The sequence below is a fragment of the Paroedura picta genome, chromosome 6, assembly GCF_049243985.1.
Source record: "Paroedura picta isolate Pp20150507F chromosome 6, Ppicta_v3.0, whole genome shotgun sequence".
Classification (NCBI taxonomy): domain Eukaryota; kingdom Metazoa; phylum Chordata; class Lepidosauria; order Squamata; family Gekkonidae; genus Paroedura; species Paroedura picta.
The window spans coordinates 61,280,509-61,307,498 of record NC_135374.1 but is presented as its reverse complement, the minus strand read 5'-3'; the positions used below and the strand labels follow the sequence as shown (position 1 = coordinate 61,307,498).

The 26,990-nt window shown below is 44.1% G+C and overlaps 1 protein-coding gene across 1 annotated transcript in view; it reads left to right on the top strand.

Annotated features, from left to right (window-relative positions):
• Positions 1 to 624: 624 nt before the first annotated feature.
• LOC143840701 (uncharacterized) overlaps positions 625 to 26,990 on the top strand; it is a 39,902-nt gene continuing 13,536 nt past the window's right edge. The window contains exon 1 of the mRNA XM_077344248.1: positions 625 to 926. The gene's annotated coding sequence lies outside the window, so the exon portion shown is untranslated. The remainder of the gene's footprint in view (positions 927 to 26,990) is intronic.

The window sequence follows — 26,990 nt, the reverse complement described above, 5'->3', positions numbered from 1 at the left end:
AGATCAGGAATGGGTTATAAATGAATATCCCATGGAGCACCATTAAATCCATTATAACAAAATTGAAAGAATATGGTTCCGCTACAAACCTGCCACCCTCCAAAAATCACAGATTGGGCAAGAAAGGCATTAGTCAGAAATGCAACAATGATACCAAGGATAAAATTGAAGGAGCTGCAAAGATGGGGATATCTGTTCATAGGACTACTTTAACCCATATACTCCACAGAGTGTATGGGCATGTGGCTTAAAAGAAACTATTGCTTAATTCAAGTAATAAGACACATTTGGAGTCTGCCCAACTACATATGGCATACTCCCCAAACACATGGAGGAAAGTTCTGTGGTCAGACAAGACAAAAATTGAACTTTTTGGCCAGCTTAGGAAACATGCAAACCCAACATTTCCTATCACTCTGAGAACACCAGTCCCACAGTGAAGCATGGTTGAGTCAATATTTATTTATTTTTATTATTTATTTAGATTTATATACCACCCTCCCCGAAGGCTCAGGCTTGGCTGTGGGGATGTTTTTCAACTGGTCAGGACTGAAGGAAAGATGGATGGCACTAAATATACAGCAGTTCTTGAGCAAAACCTGTTTCATTCTCCCACAGATCTGAGACTGGGATGAAGGTTCACATTCCAGCAGGACAATGGCCCTAAACATATGACTAAAGCTGTACTTGAATGGTTTAAAGAGACGAATGTTAATGTCCTGAAATGGCCTAGTCAAAGCCCAGACCTCCATCCAATTGATAATCTGTGGCATGACTTGAAGATTGCTGTACACCAATGCTACCCATCTAGCTTGAAGAAGTTGGAGCAGTTTTGCCTTGAGGAATGGGTAAAGTCCCCGTGGCTAGACATGCTAAGCTGATAGAGGCATACCACAAGAGATCTGCAGCTGTAATTGCAACAAAAGGTAGCTCTATAAAGTATTGGCTTTGGGGGATGAATACTTCTGCACAGTCATGAGCGCTGCTTTTCTTATGAGCACTATTTGTGTCATAATAAAAATATGTTACACCTCCAAAGTGACAGGCATGTTGTGAGAATCAAATAGTTCTTGCCCCAACTCACCCCAACTTAGTTCCAGGTTGTAATTTTATTTATTTATTGTGCAACTTCTGTCCTGTCCCACATGCCTCAGGGCAGTGAACAACAGACATTCTTAAATATTTAAAACAATTAAAAAAACAAACAGTCTTGTTAGAAATCTATTAAAAAGTTTAAAATATAATTTAAATCAGTATATTAAAACCAGTAACCCCATTGGGAGAGGGGGGTAGGGAAAATGAGGGAGGCCCTAGTCAGATGTTTCCTAAGTTTAGTTCTGCTGGCCTAAAACATAAGCTTGGCAGAGGAGCTTCATCTTGCAGGCCCTGCAGGACTGTACAATGCAACAAATGCAACAAAACAGGGCAAACTCTGAGGAGGGTGAATACTTCTGCAAGCCACTGTATGTTGCATCAGTGTATGGCACAAAACCTTCTTAGGTATGGCACCCAGCTATATCAACAAACCGTTTTTCCACAGCAGCTTGCCTGTGACTTTCATTACCAGGTTAAAAAGCCCAGCCTAATCCAAATCCTTTGTTTGGGTCTCCACTGAATTGTAATAGCTCTGGCTTTTAATAAATTTGTTTGTTGCTTGGTAAATTCATATACTATCATCTGAAGCCAGCTGCTCTCACTCATCAGATGAAATTTGATTCAAGAAAGAATATTCATGAGAGTTTGTGGCCCTGTGGCAGGGATGGCTAAACTGTGGCTCTCCAGATGTCCATGAACTATAATTACCATGAGCCCTTGCTAGCATCATGCTGGCATCTGGCATGAGGAGCTCATGGTAATTGTAGTCTATGGACATCTGGAAAGGCACAATTTGGCCACCCCTGGCCTATGGGGTCATGCTGGGGGGAGCAAAGGGAAACGGAGAGTTAGTGTGTGAGGGGGTGATAATCCAGAGGAAGTGATCATGGCAAGGTAGGATTGCCAACCACCAGGTGGGGCCTGGAGATCTGGAATGCCAACTGATTTCCAGACTTCAATTCCCCTGGAGAAAATGGATGTTTTGTATAGTGGACTCTACACCATTGTACTCTGCTGAAGTCAATTGCCTCCTGAAATCCTGCCCTCCCCAGACTCCACCTCAAAAACTTATTGGAACTTCCAAACCCAGAGTTGGCAACCCTATGGTGGGGGCGAGGGATGAGGTTGGTGTTGCTGCCTCCCCAATACATAGTCTATGCCCGCATTTCTCAACCTTTTTACTACTGAGAAATCCTTGAAACATTCTTTAGGCTACAAGAAACCCCAGCATGACAGGATTGTGTAGAATATGGTTGGGAAGCATAGCTGTGTACATGCCCACCTGGGATCCTTCTCCTTCCTACCGCCTCCTGTCTCATCATTGACCATCTGGGGAGGGGTTGCCATGATCATATATGTTCATATCACCTGATAAATGTTTAACAACAGCGCTTCCAGGGCTGTCAAGAAACTCCACGGTTTTATCGAACCCCAGATGAGAAAGCATGGTCTAAGCTGACCACCTCATTATAAAGCTGATTTATATATTGTTCTGATGTGTTGAGTAAAGAGAGGCATTTATTTTGATTGCACTTTTACTGTCTTAGTCATCTTGAACACCTAACAAACGATTAAAATAAGTAAAAAAGACTATACTAGCTTTACAATTACTTTTGTATAAAATTACTGCTAAATTCATTGATTGCATATTTAAGCTGCATTCATAGCATATTTAAGTAACAGAGACTCATATTAGTGCCATTTCATTGTGACAGGGTCTCTGGACATGATATGAAATTATTGTAAAAAGGTAAAGGTAAAGGTATCCCCTATGCAAGCACCGAGTCATATCTGACCCTTGGGGTGATGCCCTCTAGCGTTTTCATGGCAGACTAAATACGGGGTGGTTTGCCAGTGCCTTCCCCAGTCATTACCGTTTACCCCCCAGCAAGCTGGGTACTCATTTTACCGACCTCGGAAGGATGGAAGGCTGAGTTAACCTTGAGCCGGCTGCTGGGATTGAACTCTTATGAAATTATTGTATTACTTCTTAAACTTCCCTTTCCTGCAAGGGGGCTCTTTTATGCAGGCTGGCTTTCAGATGTCATGGCACAGTCTGTAGTATATTGAGTTATAGTACTGATCTCCCATTTATTTAGTACTGGATGAGACCATTCCTTATTTTTCATGGTTGGATGCACCCTTTGATACAGATGGAGACGTGTGTTTCCATCCAGGATTACTAGCTGCTGTACACAACTAATTTGCAATGGGGCCTATAAATATGCTTTAAGTGAACGAAAGGCTGGTTTTGCCAGTTCCCTTTTGTTAGCTATTCAGTTGTTCACCTTCTGCTGCTATTGCAGTGGATCACTTTTATGTTTGTTTTACTGAACACCTGCTTGTGGCTTAACTATTTCAGCTCTTCATCAGAGCCATTCATCAGGTGTGATGCTCCTGACTGGCTCCAGTTTTACAAGACTATAACGTCTCTGTTTTCATAGTACCTACATACACTGCACCCCCCCCCCCCCCGATACAGGCTGAGTTCCCCATATGGTTTCCAGATGGGAACATATTGGTTTTGTTAGCCACCTTCGAAGCAGTCTGTCAGCCAGGTCCCCTCTCAGAAACAAATAAATTGTCTAGTGTCTACTGTATTTCCTTTCAGGCTGCACTCTCCACTTTAAACTTGGCTGTGTTTCAGAGCAATCAAAATCCAATCAGCCATTGTGCTAACTCCATATGTTTTATTTCCAGACTGAGCTGTGCGAAGGAAGCGAAAAGAATTTTAGATCTGTGGCTGCATTCAGGGTGACGGGCTGCAGATCCTTTTGTATGTTTTTCATTTGAAGAGAGCCTATTGAGCAGATATCAGGTTTCGTGGCACAAAGAGTGGGAAGCCCAATACTGCCAACATAGTTGTCTTTCACAGGACGCAGGGCACCTGTGATATGAAGTAAGACAATGTGCTGGGCATGTGAGACTCATAGGGATGAGCACCAGGCATTACACAAGCTTGACAAGTCAAACGTCATGAGTGTCAATCTCTTCCATCGGCACAGAGAGTCTTCCTCTTAGGGTTGCCAGTAGTCTTTTGCTGAGGAATGTTGCCGCTGCCGCCTGAGCCCCTGCTCCACTTGCGTTTCCGCCGACGCCCCTGACTTCCTGCTGCGTGCTGGGGGGCGCTGCCAGCAGCAGCTGCGCAGTGCCATGCTGAAGGGGAGCCCCAGCATGGCGGCTGCTGAGCCGGCAGCAGAATGGCAGGGCAGCCCCCGAGGCAGCAGCCATGGAGGAGGACAAGGAGGAGCCATGGCCCGGTACCAACTGATCCATGGACCAGTGCCGGTCTCCGGACCGGGGGTTGGGGACCACTGCTCTAGAAGAGCTGAGTTGCATTGTAGTTTTCTAAGGTTACTATGATATGTTGCTATTCTCAGCTTTTAAAGACTTCTAAAGTGATCTGAAAATGACATAAGCAGTGGGGTGTATTGTCTTTTGCCAGTGATTTTACAGATATATTACATTAGAAGACAATAACACACAACCACATTGTGATGGTGGTGGTGGAAAGTGTTATCAAGTTGCAAACAACTGATGGTGACCCCATAGGGTTTTCAGGGCAAGAGACTAACAGAAGTGGTTTGCCATTGCCAGCCTCTGCAGAGCAACCCTGGAATTCCTTGGTGGTCTCCCATCCAAATACTAACCAGAGCTGATTCTGCTTAGGTTCTGAGATCAGACTAGCCTGGGCCATCCAGGTGAGGACAAGCCATAATATATGCAGTTTAAAAAAAGAATCATAGTCATCTGCAACACATATTCCACTAGTATGACCCCCAAGGAGGCACACTAAATACCACTAGGTAGGAGTACTCCTTTGATTGTAAGAATCAAACCCAGGCAATGCAGATTACACTGCAAAGAATCTGTAAACCACTCTGTGGGAGCGGTAGGAATAAAAGGCTAAGGGCAATGTGGGAGGAGAAAGGGGCGGAGTGAGTCCGGGATAAAAACTTGCAGGGGCCAATCAGGCTCCTGATTGGCCCCTCCGAGTGTCAGTCTGGGGGTTGGCGGGGAAAGAGCCTTCACTGCCAGGAAAGGAGCAGGAGCGCCACGTCGAAGATGCGGCGGTCCTGCTCCTGTCAGTCCAAGAGGTGAGGGGGCCAGGGGAAGAGCCTTCACCGCCCGGTGGTGAAGCCGGGACATCGGGGGGGAGGGTGGGCGAAAGGCTTCCACGTGCGAAAGGAGCAGGCCTGCTCCTTTTGCCGTCCAGAAGCTGGGACCTGAGGAGGGGGGAAGAGAGACATTCCCAGCCCGGTGCCTGGGAACACCTTTAGCCTGGGGGGGGGGGGGGAGGAGACAGGCACTTCCCAGGCTCCCGGGCAGCATGATCGCTGGCTCGAAGAGCCGGCGACCGTGCTGCCCTGTTGCCTAGGAACGGCTTTAGCTGATTGCCACTGTTGGATGGTAGGTGAATTTCCTCCAGGTTAGGCTGGATTCTGTTTTGGTGGAGGGATCACTTGAGCATGAAATTAGGGTCACTGTGGGTGGGCAGGTAGTTGTGAGTTTCTGCATTGTGCAGGGGGTTGGATTAGATGACCCTGGAGGTCCCTTCCAACTCTATGATTCTATTATATGTTTAGCTCTTGAAGCTGCCCATGCTTGTCGCCACTAGCACTTCCTGCAGTAGTGAGTTCCATGTGTTAATTACTCTTTGGGTGAAGAAGTACTAAACCTGCTGCTCATTAGTTTCATTGAGTGTACACAAGTAGGGATGATCTATTTGGCTCAGATAAGCCACAAAATACTTGAATCAGTACTGATTCATGTACTTTGGGGGCTTAACCAAGATGGATTCCACATCCCATAGTTTAAACAAGATAAATCAGAGAAGCCCGAATCACTTGATTTGGCTAATTGATTTGCTTGACTAAAGTCTCAGAATTCTCTGAGGGGCCCTTCTGTTTTTATGCTTTTCAGTTCCCATGCTCCCTGTTGTGTGCCTAGTTGTTATGGCTCTTCTCTTCCCATCTGGAGGTGTCAACTGTAAACTGTACTACCCTTTAATGATAAGAACCATTCTGAGTTAAATTGTGTACCAGGGAGGAGGGATTTGCCTCTATAATTGTGTTACATTTACTTTTGTTTTTGTCTTCGGCAACACAGAAGTCTTGTGATGTTGTTTTGTACTCTCCTGAATAAACTACTGAGTTTCTAGCCAAAATTTCAAGTTTGCCTTTTAAAGTGAGATTTGCCATGGAACATTGACAGATTGTCAAAGACCCCTTTCTTCAATGTTCGTCTAAGTTATAAGCAGCCCTGCTTGAGCTCAGTGCCATATTAACCATCAAATAATGGCCCTCAGAGAGATGACCAGTCCCCATAGAAGGTAAGGCAGCTGGAGGTCGTTTGGTGACAGGAACTATGGCAGGAACCTTGGAAACACCATAGATTGCTGATCCTGAGGATCAGCTCTGTGTCAGGGTCTTTAAAAGTGTCCTCAGCAGACCCCTCTGAAGGTGTGGCGTGTGGGCTCTGCACAGCCTCAGATGGGATCTGCTGACGAGAGAACCCACCAAATACCCCAGCATGCCTCTCCCTCTTAGCTAAGCTAAGCAGATCCTCAGCTATTTTTAAGTCTCTGTGCTGGGGGTAGGGGGGAGGCTAAATGACCCAAGCAGTTGATCCACAGAGTGAGGCCTATCTCCGTGGATCAGCTGTTTGTCAGGCTATGGCCAAGTTGATTCTACTGTACTCAAATCACGTGAATTCCTATACTGATAATTGAATTGGGGTGATTTGGGTATACCAGAATCAATTGCGTCTGAATCAAAACAGTACCAACTTTTTTCTTGGTGCATATCCCTTCTCATATGTTCTTGTATATCTTCCCTATTCCAGGCATAATTTTGTAAAGGATGTCATGTCACCCTTCAATTGTTTATTTATAGGCTGCAACACATATTTATACAGGAACATTCTGATACTGGCTGATTCAGTTTCAGTCCCCTTCATAATAATCCCCAGCATAGCTTTTGCTTTTTTATTGCAGTTGCACACTGAGTTGACATCTTCAGGGAGTTATCTAACATGGTGGTTCCCAACCACCGGTCTGCGGCCCGGTGCCGGGCCGTGAAGGCCCTGGCACTGGGCCATGGCTTCCTGCCTCCACAGGGCCGCACCAGGCGCGCATGCGCGGTTGCACAATGTGTGGCTGCAAACGCACATGCGTGGCACTCCTGCACATGTGTGGCATGCGCGGCCGGGCGATCGCCCTCCCCGCCGCCACCAGTCTGCAGCCTGGAAAAGGTTGTGGACCACTGATCTAACACATCTGCAAGATCTCTATCCTGGTCAGTTATCCCCAGTACAGACTCCATAAATGTATATTGATAGTTAGGAGTTTTGGCTCCAAATATGTATTACCTTTCACTTGTCCACACTGAACCTCATTCGCCATCCTTGACAGATCCCTCTGGAGCTCCTCACAGTCCTCCCTGGTTCTCCCTGCCCTGAACAACTGTGTGTCATCTGCAAACTTAGCCAGTTCACTGCTTATTCCCAACTCCAAATCACTAATGAACAAGGAAAAAAGTACCGACTCTAGTACTGAACCGTGCAGTACCCTACTGCTTACCACCTTCTATTGTGAAAATTGCCCCTTGTGGATTAAAAACAGGTTAATTAACAGGAAATCTATAAGAAGACTTGCCCTCTTATCCCACAACTGCTGAATTTACTTAGGAGCTTTTGACAAAGAACTTTAATCAACTTCAAAAGTTTTCGGGAAGTCTATGTCACTCCTGTCCACATATTTGTTTACCCCCTCAAAGAACCCTAACAGGTTAGTGAGGCAAAGTCTTTCCTTAGAGAACTCATGCCAATTCTTCCTCAGTAACTCTTGTTCATCAATATGCCTACGAATTCTGTCTTTAATCATTGATTCCACAAACTTACCTAGGATCAACAGTAAACTGAGAGGCCTGTGATTTCCCAAAATACCTCTTGAACCTTTTTTTTTTAAATGAAAGTTACATTAGCTACCTTCCAGTCCTTGGTTAATGGAGGTAGATTTTAACAATAGACTGCATATTTTGTTAAGAGTGTGACTTGACAGCACTTTCTACCACCACCATGAGATAGGAACAAATATATTGCAGGGGAGTCACTTATAGGAGGGAGAACCATTCATTTCAGAAGTGTTTACGTCTAGCTGTAACTTGGTGGACAAGAGAAAAGAAATGGGCACAAGGCTCATGTGATTCAGCCCTACCTCTGGGACATAACATATGACTTCCATAAGGTGAAGCCTTCTTTCAGAGAGTCAGCAGGTAATAAGCTACATAGAGAACAGGTGAGACAACATGAGTGGAATCCAGCCTTCCTTTGACTTGTCCAGTTGCTCTTTCATAACCAATAATTTATACCAGGTGGTGTACATTTGGTTAATTAAATGCAGCATGCAAGGCAGACAGGGGATACAGGGAGAATATTAATACTTGTAGCAGCAGCAAAGTACTGTAGCTTAGTTCACAGGGTGCCACTGGTGCAGCTTTCAGTGTCCCCCATGGGCACAAAATGTTCAGGTTCATTTGAAATGACTATGCTCCTTGAAGTATGAGATGAACTTAATACTATCAGCTACTGTATATCTGAGACATAGAGACATTACATCATACTACATCGGTCTGGTTTGTGGCTGTAAATCCATCCCCTCTCCCTCCAGAGATGGCATCAGGGTTGACAGGAGCTTGGCAGCTTTCATGTTGGTTGTAAACAGACTTGGCAGGACTCATTGTGGTGTTTTTGCCAGGGTGTCCTGGCTGTACATGGTCTGGTGGAAGCCAAACCCTTCAGTGTGTTGACAGGGGCATGGCTAAAAGGGGTTCACTCTGTAGAGCATCAAGGAAAATGCTGATGTGGCATCTATAAAGAACAAAGAATGCAGTTTGTTCTCTAACTCTACTGTTAGTTTATACACCCAAATTTATCAGCTTCAGAATCCACTACCAGGCCTGGATTTGCAAGGCTCCTCTGAGGCTGCTCTGTTCTCATCTGCCCAGGGCCTAGGCAGTATGTCCTGGTGTAAGTAACATGTGCCATGATCCTTTTAGAAGAAGAAAAAGAAGAGTTGGTTCTTATATGCTGCTTTTCTCTATGGGAAGGCGATTTAAGCGGCTTATAGTTGCCTTCCCTTTCCTCTCTTCTCAGCAGACACCCTGTGAGGTTGGTGAAGCTGAGAGAGCCCTGATATTACTGCTCTGTCAGAACAGCTTTATCAGTGCTGTGGTAAGCCCAAGGTCACCCATCTGGCTGCATGTGGGGGAGTGCGGAATCAGACCCGGCTCGCCAGATTAGGAACCCGCACTCCTAACCACTACACAAAGCTTGCTCTTTTTTACCAATCTGAGGCAAAGCAGAAGCCCCAGCAAGTGGGAGAGGATAGGCTGATGAAACCAGCACTGTTTTGAGAATGCAGTGAACATAGTCTGCTCATAAATAAGCCCACAAAGGAGAATACCCTCCTTGATCTAAACAATCATACATATGGCATGCATCCCAGTCTTCTCCATCAAGCTCAGTTCTGTCACATGGCACATTGAATCACAGTAAGCTGCACAACTTTTATCATAACATTTGTGTGGGGGCTGGGGGGGGGGTTGGTAGCTTCTGCCCAAATACTGACTTGTTGGTGAAATGTCAAACAATGAACAAAAGGAATTACTTTGCATTTCAAGAGACAGCTTTGGTATATGGCTGTGCCTTTAGCTGCTGTAGCTCCAGTGAAGCTCAAAGTATTCCAGAACCTGCACTATGTCATTTGGTAGTGGCTCACCAAAGCCCCAAATGGAGTTTCCACCACCACCACCACCCTTAATCTAGTCGGCGCTTTTAACTAGAGACACTGAGCGTACTGTAAACTGGTTCTGAGATCACTTCAGAACCCATGCTAACATGGGAATAGCAATCATTATACACTATTCTGACAAGCCATGGCTTGCTTATAACTGTGTGGGCAAAATAATAAAGCTCATTCTTGAGTTCATGCAGTCCTATGCAGAGGTACACCCTTCTAAGTCAAACGAAGGCCTGGATTTGGGTTGGGAAATAGTTGGAGATGTTGCGGGTGGATCTGGGGTTGGTGGGGCTTGGGGAGGGGAGGGATCTTAGTTGTGTGAAATGCTATGCATGTAAACCTTTAAAAATTGCCATTTTCTCCAGGAGAATTGATCCGTATTGTTTGGAGACAGGAACATATATAGGGCTTGGCAACCATGTGACGTGCCACTTCCTGGGGGGCACCACTGAGCTGCCTGTCCCCTGTCCCATTCCCCTGCCAACTGTGTGACTCTCTCCCCCAATGGGGTGGACACATGGCATCTGTGGCACCTGTGGTGCCTTCAAGTAGGGTGGGCTGGAGCACCAGTGGATTAACATGGCTATCCATTTTGGTATTGGTATGTTTTTCTTTAAACAGTTTAACAATAGTTGAAAATAACCACAGGAACTGTGTGAGTGAATTATTATTATGTCTATTTATGTGTCATATAGTAGCACTATAATGATGAAAAATCACTCCTTTATCATTCCTATTTTATACTAGTAAAAAAGTCCATTGTATAAGAAATACAATGGGCGCTAGCAGGCGGGGGCAGAACAAGGGACAGGCGAGGGTAGGGTGAGGGAAGGTCGCGTGCCCGAAAGAGGAGGCCTTTTGCTAGGGCGAGCGGCAGCGCCACGGTGTCTCGGCGGCGGCCTGGGAAAGGAGTGGAGAATGGAGGCCATGGGTTCGTGCGGCGGCTCCCTGGCGTCGTGGTGCTCTGGCCAGCGGTATCTTCTTTCCGGCGGCCATTAGGCAAGGGAGGCCCTGGCAGCGGCGCTGCGTGCGACTGCCGGCGGGGGGGCTCCCTTGGCCGGCGGCCTGACGCGGCGAGAGGCGCTTCGTGCCTCCCGCTGCGTCAGGCCGCCGGCAAGGGAGCAACTGCGAGCTGCACTCTGCGCGGCTTGCAGTTGCTCCCTTGTCAGCAGGGCGGGGATTGGCCCGGCCGATGGTCTGTCTGGAGGAAGGGGCCAATCGGCACCCTTCCTCATCCCGAACAGAGCCCGCCCTAACTCCTCCCTATAAGCCCTTACGGCTTTACTTAGTCCGCGGCACCTGTGGCGCCTTGGGCTGTGTTAAGATAATTCTTCAGCATATCTATCAAGGTATTATGCTTGTTGTTTTTTGCCATTAAGTCACAGCTGACTTATGACAACCCCACAGGGTTTTCAAGGCAAGAGACATCCAGAGTGGTTTGCCATTACCTGCTTCTGTGTCACAATTAAGTGCAATTCTAGGCTTGCCAGCCATTTGGAGAAAGAAAAAAAAAGTCCCAATAAAGGCTTAATGGGGTGTTACTCACCTCCATCCCATGAAATGTGTGTGTGTGTATGTAAAATACCATTAAGTCACAGACAACGCATGGTGATCCCAGCCAGGGTCTTTCAAGGCAAGTGATAACCAGAAGTGGTTTGCCATTGCCTTCCTCTGCAAACCATTCTTTGGAGATCTCCATTCCAGCTCTTAAAAATCTACACCTGCCCATTGCCACACATTAAGCCTGTATTGAAGAGCAGGATACTTTCTTACTCTAGATTGTTGGCAAACCTGTGTAATTCATAGAGAGGACTCTAGACTAAGCTTTATCCTGATCATCACTAATGAACTCTGAAAAAAGGAGCCAATAAATGCTTACAGATGGATATGCAGGTTTGTGAAATATGCTTTACTCTCATGTGAAGCTCCTATGGCACTGCCTGATTCTTCCTTAGGAAATGCATGAATACTTAGGAAAAAAGCTATGGAATGTAGGCAGCTTGATTATTTGTCATCTGCAATTTGTGTTTACAGAAATGAGTTAAAATTACAGCCCAAACGCCTTTGGAATAGTTTCCATCAAGAGGAGTGAAAAATAACTCTCTGCTGAGGCAGACAACTGGAAACAATCAGCAGGCTTGCAACCCACATAGGCGGTAGCAGTAAAAAACACCCTTTGCTCACAACAGTTTTAGCTTGGCTATGTGGCCCTCTAAACTTGGCCCAGAAAATGCAGAGTTTCTCCAGACATGCTTAATATACTCTACTATTGTTGTTTGAGCGTCCTTATGTTCTCTGAGGGAGCTTTTAAACATAGTGTAGTGGACCCATTAAGTTCACACCAGGGCTTATTTTTCTGAAAACAGCATACTATTCAGGAGTGAAATAGAGTGTTAGCCTTTTCTTCTAGGCTGTATTTCAAGTCACATTTTTGTTTGGAAAATAGGGGTGGTACACCATTGTGGGGGAGCTGTGTGTGTGTGTGTGTGTGTGAGAGAGAGAGAGAGAGAGAGAGAATTTCCAAATCTGATAAATGTTGACGATCCTGTGTAAATGTTCTGTTTATCTAAAAGCTCGAGTGTACCGCTGCATGTTAATAGTCATTTAAATAGGATTGTCAGCATTCCTTTATGTGAGTCTGAAAAGTGTAGAAACATATATTCAGATATTCACACACACGCATGCACACATATATCCATATGTAATATAATACAATGTATATGCTACACTTAACTAATCCTTGTAAAAGGAACATTATCCCTTGAAAACCTTTACAATCCTATATGCCTTCTGGATTTCAATGGGAGGGAAAATTGATGAAAAGATTAACTGAAATAGTTTCTGGTGGGAGACTGGGGGAGAACTAAGCCTCTTGGCTAAATCTTTTGCAGATGGCAGACAGTTTAATTGCTGTGGTAAACTTGTCTGACGTTGGAAAACTTTGGGTGTGATACTACTAATCCACTGAAACTGGCAAAAATAGGTCTCAAACGATGCCATGCCATGTGTCCATTTCAGAACTGCAACTTGGCTGCTCAGATTTCAAGAAGAGTTTCCTTTCTCCCCATCTTTCTCAGTTTCTTTCCCCCTCTCTTGACCTGCGCAAATTGTGCAAGGCCCATTTGAATTAGAAAGCAATAGAAACATCAAATCAAGGAAAATCACGGAAGGAAGCAAATAAGCCCGCAATATTCTGCTTCACTGAGTAGCCTTGAAAACTAATGTGCTCTATGCAGCTGCATAAATTTATCTAAGGAAGTGCTTTTTGGCATGCTAATATAAAAACTACCTGCAGGAATATGGCCTGCAGATTAAAGATCTCTCTTAATTTTTTTAGTATTTAGAATTCCTAGATACTGATCCATGATCAGATATGGTATAGTTTACCTCCAACTCATTGCTGAATGGCCAAATGTTGTACACATTTGAAATACCTAGCCATCCTATCTTGTCAGAAACTAGGAAGACACCTGATTTAAAGAGAGGGAAAGCTCAAGGGAGCCTATTAAAAACATGAATTTTGTATCACACTAGGAGAAATTTGAGATCCTCCTTCCTAAAAAATGCAAGTGAAAATTAAGTGCAATCCTTAATTTCTATAATTATCTATGCAGTGTTCCCATTAATATTTACCTGGAAATCAGTAATATTTGATGCTTGCGTAAGTTTTCTCCTCATGCTTATCAGAATAGCAATCCTTTGATAACTTTTATTTTACATTTTTTTAAATTCACTATTGTCATCTAAAAACCATATCATCCCTCTGAGAGTTTCCATGGGTGTAAGGATTTCTGTCCATAGATCATTACTTTCTAGTCTTCCTCACTCCAGCTGCAGCCCAAAATGCACATTGTAATCCTTATATCCACAGAAACACTGTGGTGAACCCAAGCCATTGAGCAGATGTCTCTATATATGACACAAGGCAGAGGTCCTTGATCTTTTTGAGACTGCAGGCACGTCTGGAATTTTGAGCGGGAGTGGTAAGCACAACTCCAAAATGGACATATGTGCCGTTTCCATTTCTTTCTAATAAGCCATCCTTCGGGGGGGGGGGGGGTAAAAAACTTTTTCTGCTGCATGTATATGGGCTAGCATGTCAGATACAAACCTTCCAAATGTGATGTTGACACATTGATGTTCCTAGGAAGGCTAGGACTTTCTGTACATAAACAGCATCTCTGTCCCTAAAACCTTTTTATTTGGCAGTAGTACTAACCATTCAGTTATGTTTTTGGATCTTACTTACATTGCATAAATTAGCTGGATTGTGCCTCTACCTTCAAGATCATTGCAACAGACATTTTACAGAACCACTAGATGGTAGCTGTATACTGTGTGTTTCCAAGCCGACTAGTATAATATATAATGATGATTACCAAATCTCATTCAACTTTTGACTGCATTTCAGCATTGTATATATAGAGGGCACCATATCATGTCTAATAGTAAAATGATAGTAGTGATGTATTTGATAAACTGATGCAGCACACATATAAGTCAATAATTATTCATATTACTACTATTTAGCAATGAAAAGCGGCTTCAGGTGTGTCTGGACCATAGTCTCTGGATAAAGAGACATGAGAAACATGCAAGAGCTTGGTAAATTCATCTCCACTGAAATGCCCACTGCACTTTCCGTTTTCAAAATGTAATTTCATAATCATATCCCTTCCATTCTTTGTGATTAGGCTGTTATATAAATTTATAATATAAATTTCTTTTAGGTTTCCTTAAAACGGGGAACAGATATCTTTCATAATTATTGAAGCAAAATTTCAGTTTCTCATTGGAGTTCAGTTTGTTGCACATGGAAACTATGGGATTTGTATCTGGTTTTTCCCCCCTTTGTAATGATATGTTTTCCATGATCTGGATAGCCCAGGTTAGCCTGATCTCATCAGATCTTAGAAGCTAAGCAGGTTCAGCCATGGCTGGTATTTATATGGGAGACTTTTAAAGAGTACCAGGGTCATGACTCAGAGACAGGCAATGGCAAACCACCTCTGAATGTCTCGCACCTTGAAAACCCTACAGCATCACCATAAGTCAGCTGTGACTTGATGGCCCTCTCCACTGGGAGCAATGCCCTAATAGCACAGTCATGGTCAAGAACAACAGCACAAAATACTGATTGGAAAACCAGCACATCAGTGCTTATTGCTATATGTTGTGTGGATTGTACAAAGCACACAGGAAAAATATTTCAGTTGACTCTTCCTTGACTTTGAAGATATGCGGTGGGGATCCCAGCTCAGTAACTCCAGATGATTCCAACCTGGTTCACACATGCTCGAGAATGGTGTGGTAATAATAATGAGATGGTAGAATGAGCTGCACCACTTCTGAATGCATGTGGAACACCACATTTGTAATGTTTCCCTATATTAATACTCCAGCAAATATAAAATCAACACTGCCAATAATGGTAGAACCATTTCCCTCACTATACTAGTTTTGTACTTGCATTGAGTTTTTATTAATACAGAGGAACCCACAAGTTGGAACTCCCTATGGTATAGTCCATTCTACTGCCCTCCTTCTCCTACGTGTATGAACCAGCCATAACTATTACAGGTACAGCAGTTACCATTTCAGACTATGATCTGGGAAGCCTAGGTTTGAATCCTCGTTCTAATCATGGAAATTCATTGGGTAACCAACGGCCAGTCACACACTCACAATCCAACCTATCTCACAGAGTTGTGGAAATAAAATGGAGAACAGAAGAACAATGCAAGATAATTTTGGTTCTCATTGAGTAGGAAGGTGAGGCATAAATGAAGTGAATAATATAAAACATGGGGGCAGATGGTGGGTACGAAGAAGAGAAGGAAGCAGGGAAAGGGGTTGCCAGGGGGGGAAAAACTTGAAAGACGGGAAATGGGGGAAAACAAGACATTCTTTAAAGTTCCACCACTTATTAATTACTATGTGGTTGTTGTTGAATAGTAGCAAGCAGCCAGGCCTGTCAGTGGTTGCTACCAAACTCAGGGTGTTCAGGGTTCCCACTAGTTCAGGAGATCTCCCACTTCCAGCTGGCTCTACCCACTACCACTAACTGGGTGAATGGGGGAAACTGCCAAGAGAAATGAGTATGATGGCAGCTGGTTTTGCTGGCGAGACACTGACATCCCTTCCAGCATGATCCATAAGTGATTTAGTGTCAGATGGCACTTTAGTGTTCACCCCAAATACTGTTTGAACCATAGACTTTGGGGTCAATGCTAGAGCATTGCTGGGATGTGATGGCATAACTTCCAGGTCATGCCAAAAGTGATGTAAGCACACTGGGCTACTCTCTAGCACAGAGTTTTGGCTGATTGTTAGATTGTCATTGCAGATGCAAACACTTCTGGATTGTGCCAAAAGTGACATCCCCACAGGTGGCTACAAGCCTTGAGCTGGCAACCCTGTCTGGGCCTGGCTCACTAAATCCTCCCTCATAGGCCCAACAGGCTTGGCAAGGACTGTGTCGCCTCTCCTTGCCTTTTACTGACAGAAACAAAGGCCTGAAAGTTGACAATAAAGCTTTGATTGCTTAGCAACCCCCACAACAGTCACTTGTAAAAGGGGCCACTGATGTAGCATCTTATAGATATTTTGATTAAATTGGTTGTCGGGAGTGATTGATGGGCACAAGCTGGGGGAGGTGCTGGAAGCTCATAGTGTGTTCCTCACTCCTTGGAAGGAGATGAGGAATGCTGCAAAAGCTGCGATCGTGGAGAGAAAAACAGGGAGGGCTCTCTAGTGCAAAATGAATGTAGGACGCTGCAAAATGTTGCACTGATCCATACTGCGCTGATCATGTTACTTTTCCCTTTGTGCAGAATGGCCCTGAATATTCATCTCTAGATATTGTATAGGCTAGTGCAAATATAGGCTTACATGTCAAATGTAATTTTTCTCTCCCCTCACAGTCAAGTTACTGGCAATATAACTGCCAGGCAACAGGACTACTTCAGGGCACTATTTTTCAATGTTCATGGATTCCTGTGTGGTTTGAGTAAGATCATTTGATCTATTAAATCTCTAATCTCTTGCTGAATGTGCAGAAGAAGGTCTATAGAGGCAGTTATAATGCAATCTGTAAAGTATTAACAAAACTTTAGTTCATGAGTAAGATCCTTTTTTAGTATATTACACCTATGTATTCATTTCGGCATGATTTTAACTAACCAACTTATACAGAATTTAGTACTTTCACCATTGCATTGAACAGTACAAATTCTCATGTAAAAAAGGTAAATGAGGATATACATTGATTTGAAAGCCTCTTGAAAGATAAGAGGTATAAGTTCAAATTACAAATGTTTTGGTGAACGCAAAGTGAACAAAGATTAAATGTCCACTGTTACGGCTGTTTTTTGGCTATACATAAGTTTTCTCAAAGTCATTCTTTAGAGGCTGAAACTTTCTATGCATCACTAAAGCAAAATGTTGAATGATCACCCATGAAAATCTGAGCAAAATCAGTTCAGCTGCCTTTGGAGTTCTGTGGATGACCATATGGACATGCCTGATTTCAAGTGTGCTCTCCACATATATAGCACAGGAACTCCAAAGCTGCATCATACTCTGCTCATTTCTCAGGGGGGTCACTGAAGTCTAGTGAAAAACTGGGAATAAATATTTTGGGTTGAATCCAAAGTCATAAACCTTGAGTACAGATAAACCATATAAAAGGTAAAGGTAAAGGTATCCCCTGTGCAAGCACCGAGTCATGTCTGACCCTTGGGGTGACGCCCTCCAGCGTTTTCATGGCAGACTCAATACGGGGTGGTTTGCCAGTGCCTTCCCCAGTCATTACCGTTTACCCCCCAGCAAGCTGGGTGCTCATTTTACCGACCTCGGAAGGATGGAAGGCTGAGTCAACCTTGAGCCGGCTGCTGGGATCGAACTCCCAGCCTCATGGGCAAAGCTTTCAGACGGCTGCCTTACCACTCTGCGCCACAAGAGGCTCTTTTAACCATATAAACTAAGCTTCTTATTCCTCTTTCTTGAATCTATTAAATGTCTTCATTATGCTTATGCTAATTTGCTGCTCACTTTCTACCCGTATATATGGACTGGTAACTTCCATTTCATTGTATCTGAAAAAGTGTGCATGTACATGAAAGTGTGCATGTACATAAAACTCTGTTGGTCTTAAAGGTGCCACCAGACTCAAATTTAGCTCTGCTGCTTCAGACCAACACAGCAATCCACCTTAATAGGTCTTTTGATACTTGATGGGCTAATCCTAGAAGCTCCAGTCCACCACCAATAACCACCAATAACCAATGGATGAAGGGAGAAGGGGTGATTAGGCCAATTGACCGAACATACATACATACATACATACATACATACATACATACATACATACATACATACATACATACATACATACATACATACAAAATTAAAATGCATTCAGAAATGTCCCCATATGGAAGAATCAGATGGTCTCATGTGGTAGAGTTTGGGGTGGAACTGGCTGCTCCTGCCTCTACCATTTCACTCTCACTTCCAGTGCTGTGTGGCACCCTTGCCTCTGCCAGCTCCTTTGCCTCCCAGGAATCAGAGCAACTCATATCGCTTTCATTCCTTATTCCCAGACACATGGTGGTAAGTCGTGTGACGTATACCAACTGAGGGTTTGGGAAACCCCCTTATGGAAGGTTGCTAGCTGCACTGTGTTTCAAGAGTCCTGGGAGAAGAGGAAGGAATAATTTATTTTATCTGGTTCCTGGGCAGCAGCAGCAAATGTTGTAGTTCCCTGTAGCTGTGGGGTGGTCTTTTGCAAACTGGCCACTGATGGTACCCCCTGTTTAGCTTCCACTGAGTCCATAATGAGACTGTCATCTGAGGCCAGGGCACTTTGTTTTACTATCAGTAGATGTATGTCATAGTATTATTTGTCTTCTAAATAGTCCACATATACCACAGAGACTGTTGCCAGCATTTCTTTTTATTCTGGGCAGTCTTTCTGTTTGGATAATGTATGAAGGTCAAGTAATACTAGGAGTTAACTTGTGGCAAGATGAACTGTTAATCTTATGGGTTTAATTACTTTGGAGTATAAACATCCCTAAATGTTTAAAGTCCAGATGCACTTCTGAAACCAACAAGATATTCAGAATATAAACTTTGGATAATCAAAGCTCCCTTTGTCAGATACAAGTAGGAATGGAAATTTCTCAGCTTTTATATCCCAGTCTAAGTGTAAAACTACAGGCAATACAACTGAACTCACAAGTTTCATCTACCGTGATAGTTGATAACTTGCTGTATTCAATTGCCAGTGAAATGCTAACAGATTTCTCCCACATGCACTTTCTCCTACCTCTCCCTTTTGACCCTTGTCCATACAGGACCATACAGGACAGGTGACTGCTTGAGGAGGGGGAACTAAGCAAAATCACTTCCCTACCTTTTCTCACATGTGGCCTTATTTCCTATTTGGAAATAGCACCTCTCTTTTGTTTTAAGAGCCATATGATTATTCTTCCAGAGTAATTCTCTTTCTAGCAACATCATTGGTTCTACCTAATAACTACAATTATATATAACTAGCAGTGAAGCTTTTGGCATTCAAGAATGCAATGGTCCTAGCCCACATGTTTGGCCCCCTGTCCCCCAGGCCTCTGGTGAGTGGGATGTGGGGTTGGGACTAGAGCAGACCAGCCAGCCCTCTGTCTGAGGGGCCTGCAAGCCTCTCCCCGCTTCCCAGCATGCACAAGGCAGAGGTGAGACCGTAGCAGACCAAGCAGCAAGCAGGGCTGCTAGGGCTGGCTCTTCAACCATGGTGCTGCTGAGCATGGCTATCCCTCCTCCCATGCTCCTCAGGGTGTGGGAGCCATCCTGAGGATAGGAACATCCCAGCTGCTGGCCCGCTGACCATGTAGCCGTCAAATGTGGCTGTTCCTTCCCATGCCACTCCTCAGCAGGTGGGAGGTGGCATCAGGACTGGAGTGGCCCAGCTAGTGAGCAGAGCCACCAGAGCCAGCCTTCCCACCAACAGCACTGCTGAGCATGGCTAGGCCAGGATCAGAGTGGCCTGGCTGGGTAGTATGGGCACTGAGGTCAGCCCCTCTGCTTGCGGTGTCATCAAATGTGGCCAGGGACGATGCGTGTAGACTGGAGCAGGTGAGCCAGGCTGCCAGCCTGCCATGCATTCTCCTGACTTACCTTTAACCTCTTGCTGCAGAGTGACTCCTCTCCCCACCTGGTAAGAGGCCAGAAGCAGCAGAAAGTAGGTGGAGGAGGAAGAAGAGGGGAAGGAAGATGAGTAATTGGCTCTGAGTGAAGGAGTACATATCCTCCACTGAGGGCCAGTCAGGGACTTTGGAATGTTTAACACATTGTCAGAAGTACGTGCACAATTTTATATATTATGATTAAATGGGCTATGCACTAAAATACAAAGCATGCTTCTCTACCCCCCCCCCCCCCAAATTGGGAATGAGATTAGTTTTTAAAAGCTTCAAGGCTCATGATTCCAAAAGGGGTGGCATTAAAAAAGCACTATGCATCTATGATTAGAGTCAATGCAGCTGTCAGAGGGCTGGTTTTGGTCCCCATCACGTATTGGATATGAGTTGAGGATTCTCCTCAGTTTGTGTTGGGGCAGGGACTTATGGGACATAGGCAGTATCATAGATATGGCTGCATCACTTCCACAAAAAACCTGGAAGTGATATAGGGAAGTTCTAGGAAATGCCAGAAGCTTTCTAGTAAAACCATAGAGTTCCAGCTGATTCCTATAGCTACCCTACATCTCCTATAGCTACCCTACATCCACAAAACCTGGAAGTGACATAGCAACCATTTTGTTTTTCCTGTTGTTTCTCTGAGGCCGATTCTTCAAGGGCAGAAAAGGCCGGGTGGCATCAGTATGGATGTGGGGCTAATCCCCACGTCCACATGATATCACCGCCATTCTTCCCACCTCCAGGGCCTGTCACAGGTTGGGCCCTCATTTAACGTGGGCTAGGGGAACTCAGGAGAATCTGCATTCCCTTTTCGCACTGTGGGGCAAATGGAGCCTGTCCCATGGCAGGTCTGTGTGGACGGAAAGGGCAGGCTCCACCCCACCCTACAGAGGATGGGATGAGGCAAAAAAAAAAAATGCCCTGGTCAGCTTTGCAATGCTTAAAAAAAATTATTTTGCAGGAAGGTGGGATTGCATTCCTATGCAATCCCACCTTCCTGCAAAATTAAAAAACTTGGATGTCCCCCCTCCCCACCGTGCAGGGGAACCTGTCTGTCGTTGCTGCATCCTCCTGGGGGACACATTTCAGTGGCAGAGTCGATCTGGCACTGAAATGTATTCCCCGTGGGGTCACAGAAAGCAGTGGAGCAAGCAGCTCCACAGCTCTGCACTGGTGGAGGCCTGGAGTGGCACCGCTGGTGCAGAATCTACCTGAGTGTCAGCAAACAAAGAAGGCTGCCAGCAGGAATCCTCCAGACATAGTGGAAGTCCTACCTCAGTTCCTCAATGTATACTGCAAAATTATGGTTTAGGACCAAAGGTAGGATTGCCAACTCTGGGGGCCATTCCGCACCAGGATCTATGTTGCAAATTGGTTGCGGAACAAAAAAACGCCATTTTAAATAGTGGAATTCGTCGTTATGCATACCTTACCTGGCTTTGTAGTGGAATCCAGTTGCGTTTCTATCGTTTCCCACAGGTTTCCGGTCTCGGCAAAAATCGCTAGCCAGGAAGCGATATTGCTGAGCTTTGTCCCGCCCCTGGCCGTCAATCAAACGAGCAGCCAATGGGCGGCCGTTATCATGCTCCCCAAAAGCCCCTTTCCCTTTAAGGCAGGTTTAAAACACACACACACACACGTTGCAACGAATCTGCGTTGATTCGTTGCAACAGAGAGACCCATCTAGCTAGCAGGTGGTGTTTGAGCTGCCGTTTCATCATTGCCACGCTCCCCCTGAGTGAAAAAAACACACACACACCCTGCACGGGCGCAATTTTTGGCCGAAAATAAAGTGAAAAATAAAGAGAAAATAAACCAGTCCTTCTGGGGAGGGACTGCAGCCGGGGAAGCCTCGCTGGGTAAACGAAGGCTCGCCAGTGCGTTGATCTCTGCTCACTCTGAGAAAAAAAAATGGTGATCGCTTCGCTGGAAGATCAGAGAAGAGAGCCAGGGGGAGGGACTTTGCAGAAACCACAACAATGGTAATGCACAGAACTTTCCCGCTAGTGTTGCAGATTGGTTGCAAGAGTGTAGTGCTTTGCGGAGGGTGAATCCACTTTTTGGGATTTCTCTGAAAGCGCTACAATGAAGCGCTTTTTGCTGATCGGTTTCAGGAGTGTGGCAGATTGTCACGTTGTGCATAACTGCAAATTAGTAGCGATTTCAATTTGCCACACTCCTGCTACAAAGAATCAGTGTGGAATGGCCCTGGGTTGGGGAATACCTGGAGACTTTGGTTTTAGAGCTGGGAGTGGTGGGATTGGGGGATGGAGGGACTTCAGTGGAGTATAATGCTATGGAGTACATTCTCTAAAGCAGCGATTGCCTCCAGGGGAACTGATCTCTGTTGCCTGGAGATGAGCCATAATTCCAGGGGATCCCCAGGTTCCACCTGAGGACTGGCATCTCTAACCAAAGGGATGCCAGTCCTCTTCCACCCACATCATTTCCCCCACTGAAACCCTGTGGATGGGTGCTACTGGGCCTGTTAGGGAAGCCCACCTATATTCCAAGAAGCATGTAGATTCCCCCAAATAATTCCTCCTAGGGTAATGTGTGAAAAGGAAGTCATTGCAGCTTTCTCACTTTTCCCTTCTCCTATTCACTGAAATCTGGTAAAGGGTCCCTGCTCCTGACCTTGCAGTCTTGGGGCACTGGGCTTTTGCAGGCTTTCGCTTTAGCAAAACACTTGTGCTCACTGGTATGCATGTAAAGTGAAAATTCTCTGTCAATAGAATCAGAGATTATGAAAAGCTGAATAGCTACAGCAACAATTATCTACTTAATTTCTTCTGCATATCATAATTAATACATTTCACTGTGCCTATCAACTGCAGAGAAAATTTGGGTTGATGTAACTTTGTGTCTAATTTAATCCATTAAATTTAAATAACCATTACTATATTTGTTGGCCGATGCCAATCATGGAAACTGCAAAGCTAGATCATCCACAAACAAAACATGCATTTCTACCTATTTGATAAGACTCTCCAAAGGAAAGGAAAATAACCCCCTTTCCCTATGAATGACCTAATGAAATTTAGGTATTCTTAAAATGATTGAGAGCCAGTTAAGAGTGGAAGTGAGAAGGAAGTAGCAATTCACTCCCTCAAGCCTCTAGGCAATTATGGAATCCTTGTGGGCAACTGAATAGAGGAATCTCCAGATAATTGGTTCTCTCTGTGAATTAATAGGTTGTTCCTTTGAGTAGTATGCTGAGGGTCAAACATGACAGCAATGAACAGGACCACCTGTAAATAAGGCTGAGGCTTCTGCATACCTGGGAAACTCCCTAAATAAGCAAAAACAAACAAACCAAAAAGGCCAAAACCCAAAATTAATTAAAAAGCAGAAATGATGAAAGAAAAGTCTAATGAGAACTGAGCGTGCATATTTCTATCGAAATGCTGAGAACAGTTGAGAGATGGTCAAAGTTTAGTTATGGTCTCCAACACAACCCCATATGAGTTCTCCTCAGCTTGGGCTGGGAAAACAAACGGCTGTGAAGGAACTGCCCTGCTCAAGCCCTTAAAAGTTTATGATCTGCAGATATGAGAGGCTCTCCAGTGATTTAGATGGTTCCTTACAATACCCTGCATTCCCTCCAGTTTGCACATATGAACTGCAGACCCATAGTATGTATCCTACTCATCTGAAACTGATGACTGACTGAAGGCCAGTTCTGATGTTCTTCAGTAATGTGGATGTTTCCTCCCACAGAAACTTTGTTATGCCACTTTCACATGGATAAGGTGTTGGGAAACAGCTCCACATGGAACACATTAAAACAATGCTTCACATCAGGGTCATCATCAGTTTTTAATCAATGCATGACAAATTTTATTTTCTGCTGGAAAAAAACCCGAAGGACAGCTAGTGATAGAAACCAGATTTCTTACACTTTTGTATATTGAAAAAGTCAATTTCAGAATGGAATAGTAGAACCAATGATTTGCAAAAGGAACATAGTAGATGTGAGGGATTTATTTTAATGTCTGTGGAAATAGGAAATTCCTGATATTTGACTGCTGTTTCTTTTGTAAATGCACTCTTTTGAAAACACCATGCTACATGCCATAGACATATTTAAACATGCATATGTTATTGCTGGCTATTTTACAGCTGTTTGCCTCTGGATAAAGCTCTGTTGTATTCTAACTGAGCAATCTTTCTTTGTAATATGAACTTAATGCATTCACACAAGTGACTGGAACAAGGCATTTCTTCATTTCTGGAACCATTAATGACTTTCTTGAGAGAAACTATGAAGTCGTTTTTGTTGTGTTTGTCAGCTGGGTTTTGACTGTATGTTTTGTTCTATAAAGGGGCTATTCAAAGCTCTCCCTTCAGGCTTAATTAATTGCAGACCCTTTGGAAGGCCAGGCCTCCAGCTCTGGAGAGGTTCCAGTCTGGTTTCCATTTAGCCTGTGGGCTGAATCTAAGCATCTTGAAACCCTCCTGGCATGTAGCTGCCTGACTTCTACTCTCTTTGTAGACACCTGAAGCAGAGCTACATCTATCAAAAAGAATTTAGAAAGCATTGTTATCATTTGCCTTCTAATGGGTGCAGAGTTCCCTCCTCCCCATTTTGTGACTTACTTATCAAAGGTAGATTGACAGAATTTCCTAGAAATTATCTACACTCAAAGCAGAAAGACGATCTGAGGAACTTCTTTAGTGATAGTGTAACCTTCAGACAAATACAAACTTTTTGGGGGCTTGGAAGTGATGTTGCGCTGCTGTCCTTGCCCTTGGTATACATATTTATTTTTATTTTGCATGTTTATGTAGGTTTTTAAATTGTCCCTAAAGGTAAAAGAAAAGCTAAAGCAAACCCAAAGAAACTTGGCCAGTGTTACTGTAGAGATGCATACTTATTTTAGTGTGATGGTGGAGAGTACTAACTTATTTGATAAAGCTCATGATGAATAAAGCAACACACTTTCTCACTTCCTCCCCAAGGCACTATTAGTAAAGTGATTAAGTTTATGGCTGGTACTTGAAGGATTGTGGATAACCATCTACTTATGTGCTCACATAGTCCTTAAAAAAAGGCTAAGTAGTAAAATTATCTAGAACAGGCACTGCTTTTGTTATAGATTTTTTTTGAAAAAGGCATGAGAAATCCTCCATTCATTTTTGAATAACCCTAATGATTCTCTTTGTCATGGCTTTTACTTGTCTTTAGGAATATATAGAGGTTGCATGTAGCTCATGGCCTCCCAAAGCACCTCAATTTATCCCAGGGGATGGTTAATTTACTCAGTTGGCCAAAGTCCCAAGTCTTAATGAATTTTCCTCTTCAGCTTTATTCCACCACTACCCCTGGACATACAAAACATATAGGACTCTTTTCTCCTGCCACCACTAGAAAATGGATGAAAAATATAATCTACCTGAGACTTGCCCATCGAAGGCTGCACCCGGCTCACCTGAGGCAAGACAAGGCAAAGGCAAGGGAGGATGCAGTGTCTGGTTTGGGCCACCCCACCCCATGCTAGGCAGCACACCCAAGCAACATCCAGTGAATTGGTTAGGCAGGCTACCTCTTTCTTTCACCCTCTCACATTTGGGAGGGGAACTCAAGGTCAGGCAGACTACCTCTTCTTTTCTCTCACCTTTTCTTGGTGGCTGAGGGCTGGGAGAGGGGCCCTTTCCCAAGGTTTTTCACTTCATCTGCAACTTCTCATAGGGTTGCTGTGAGGATAAAGGTTGTTGTGTAGGAAAGGTGATGCAGAGGGAAGTGAGCTGCTGCTCACAAGTCCTTCCAGGTTCCCCACTATGCAACTGGGCCTGATCCAGCAACTAGCGCTGTGAGACTGCGCTGCTAGGGGCAGAGAAGGAGGATAAACAGAAGACCATCAGTGGGGAGGGGGAGATAAGGACAGGTTCATGGGTAGAGAGGAAGGGGAGGAGGCAGGAAAAGGAGAAAGGCTATGGGGACTTTAAGGAAAAGGAAAGAAGAAATAAGCAGGTGAGGAGATAGTGGGGGAGGAGGGACCACAATACGCCCTGCAAGCTCTTGGCAGCTTCCTGGTCATAGTTGTCAATCTGTACTTAAGATTCTCTATTTTGTCTTTTAAAATATGTTGTTCCAAATAAATACTCCACACCTATTTCAAATATAAGGCTGATTCAGGTAGGTGGATCTCTTTCTATATAGGCCAAGTTAGCCTTTTATGTGGCTGACAGACAAAACGTTTTTCAGGAACAAGGGGAAAGTTGGACTCTACTTGTACTCAGACTCTCTAATTGTCAGTTTGTTTTTGATACAAAAAAGAAAAAGCATATGACTGAGGGAAAAATACCTAACGCTTATTAAGAGAGAATAATAAATGGATAGTAAACAAACTCTCTTCTTACATCTAAAAGTTACCCCCAATTTACCTTCCTTATAATTTGCAATGTTTTACACAGATGCCTCCCTAGAATTGCCTTGAGATGTTTCTTCTCTCCATCCCTTCTCCCACTCTTCCCTTTCTACTACATTCTTCACTAGCCAAAGCTTCCACATTGTCTTCAAGAACTGTCCTGCATTGTAGTAGTCAAACCTAAAAGTTACTGATACATGGATCAATTTGGTAATGCCAACTCTATCCACAAATGAAGAGAGTCAACTACTGGCCAACTACTACAATAAATGGTGGCTCATCTCAAGGATTGGAAAAACAGAATGCTCCTGTTTCCATCTCAGTAACAATCTTACCAACCATGAACTTGCCTTGCTAACCTTTTAGAGTTCTTTGAGGAGGTAAACAAACATGTGGACATGGGTGACTCAGTAGTTGATGTTTATCTAGTCTTTCAGAAAGCTTTCGATAAAGTTCCTCATCAAAGGTCCTAAGTAAACTCAGTATTCATGGAGAGAACAAGTCCTCTTGTAGATTAAAAACTGG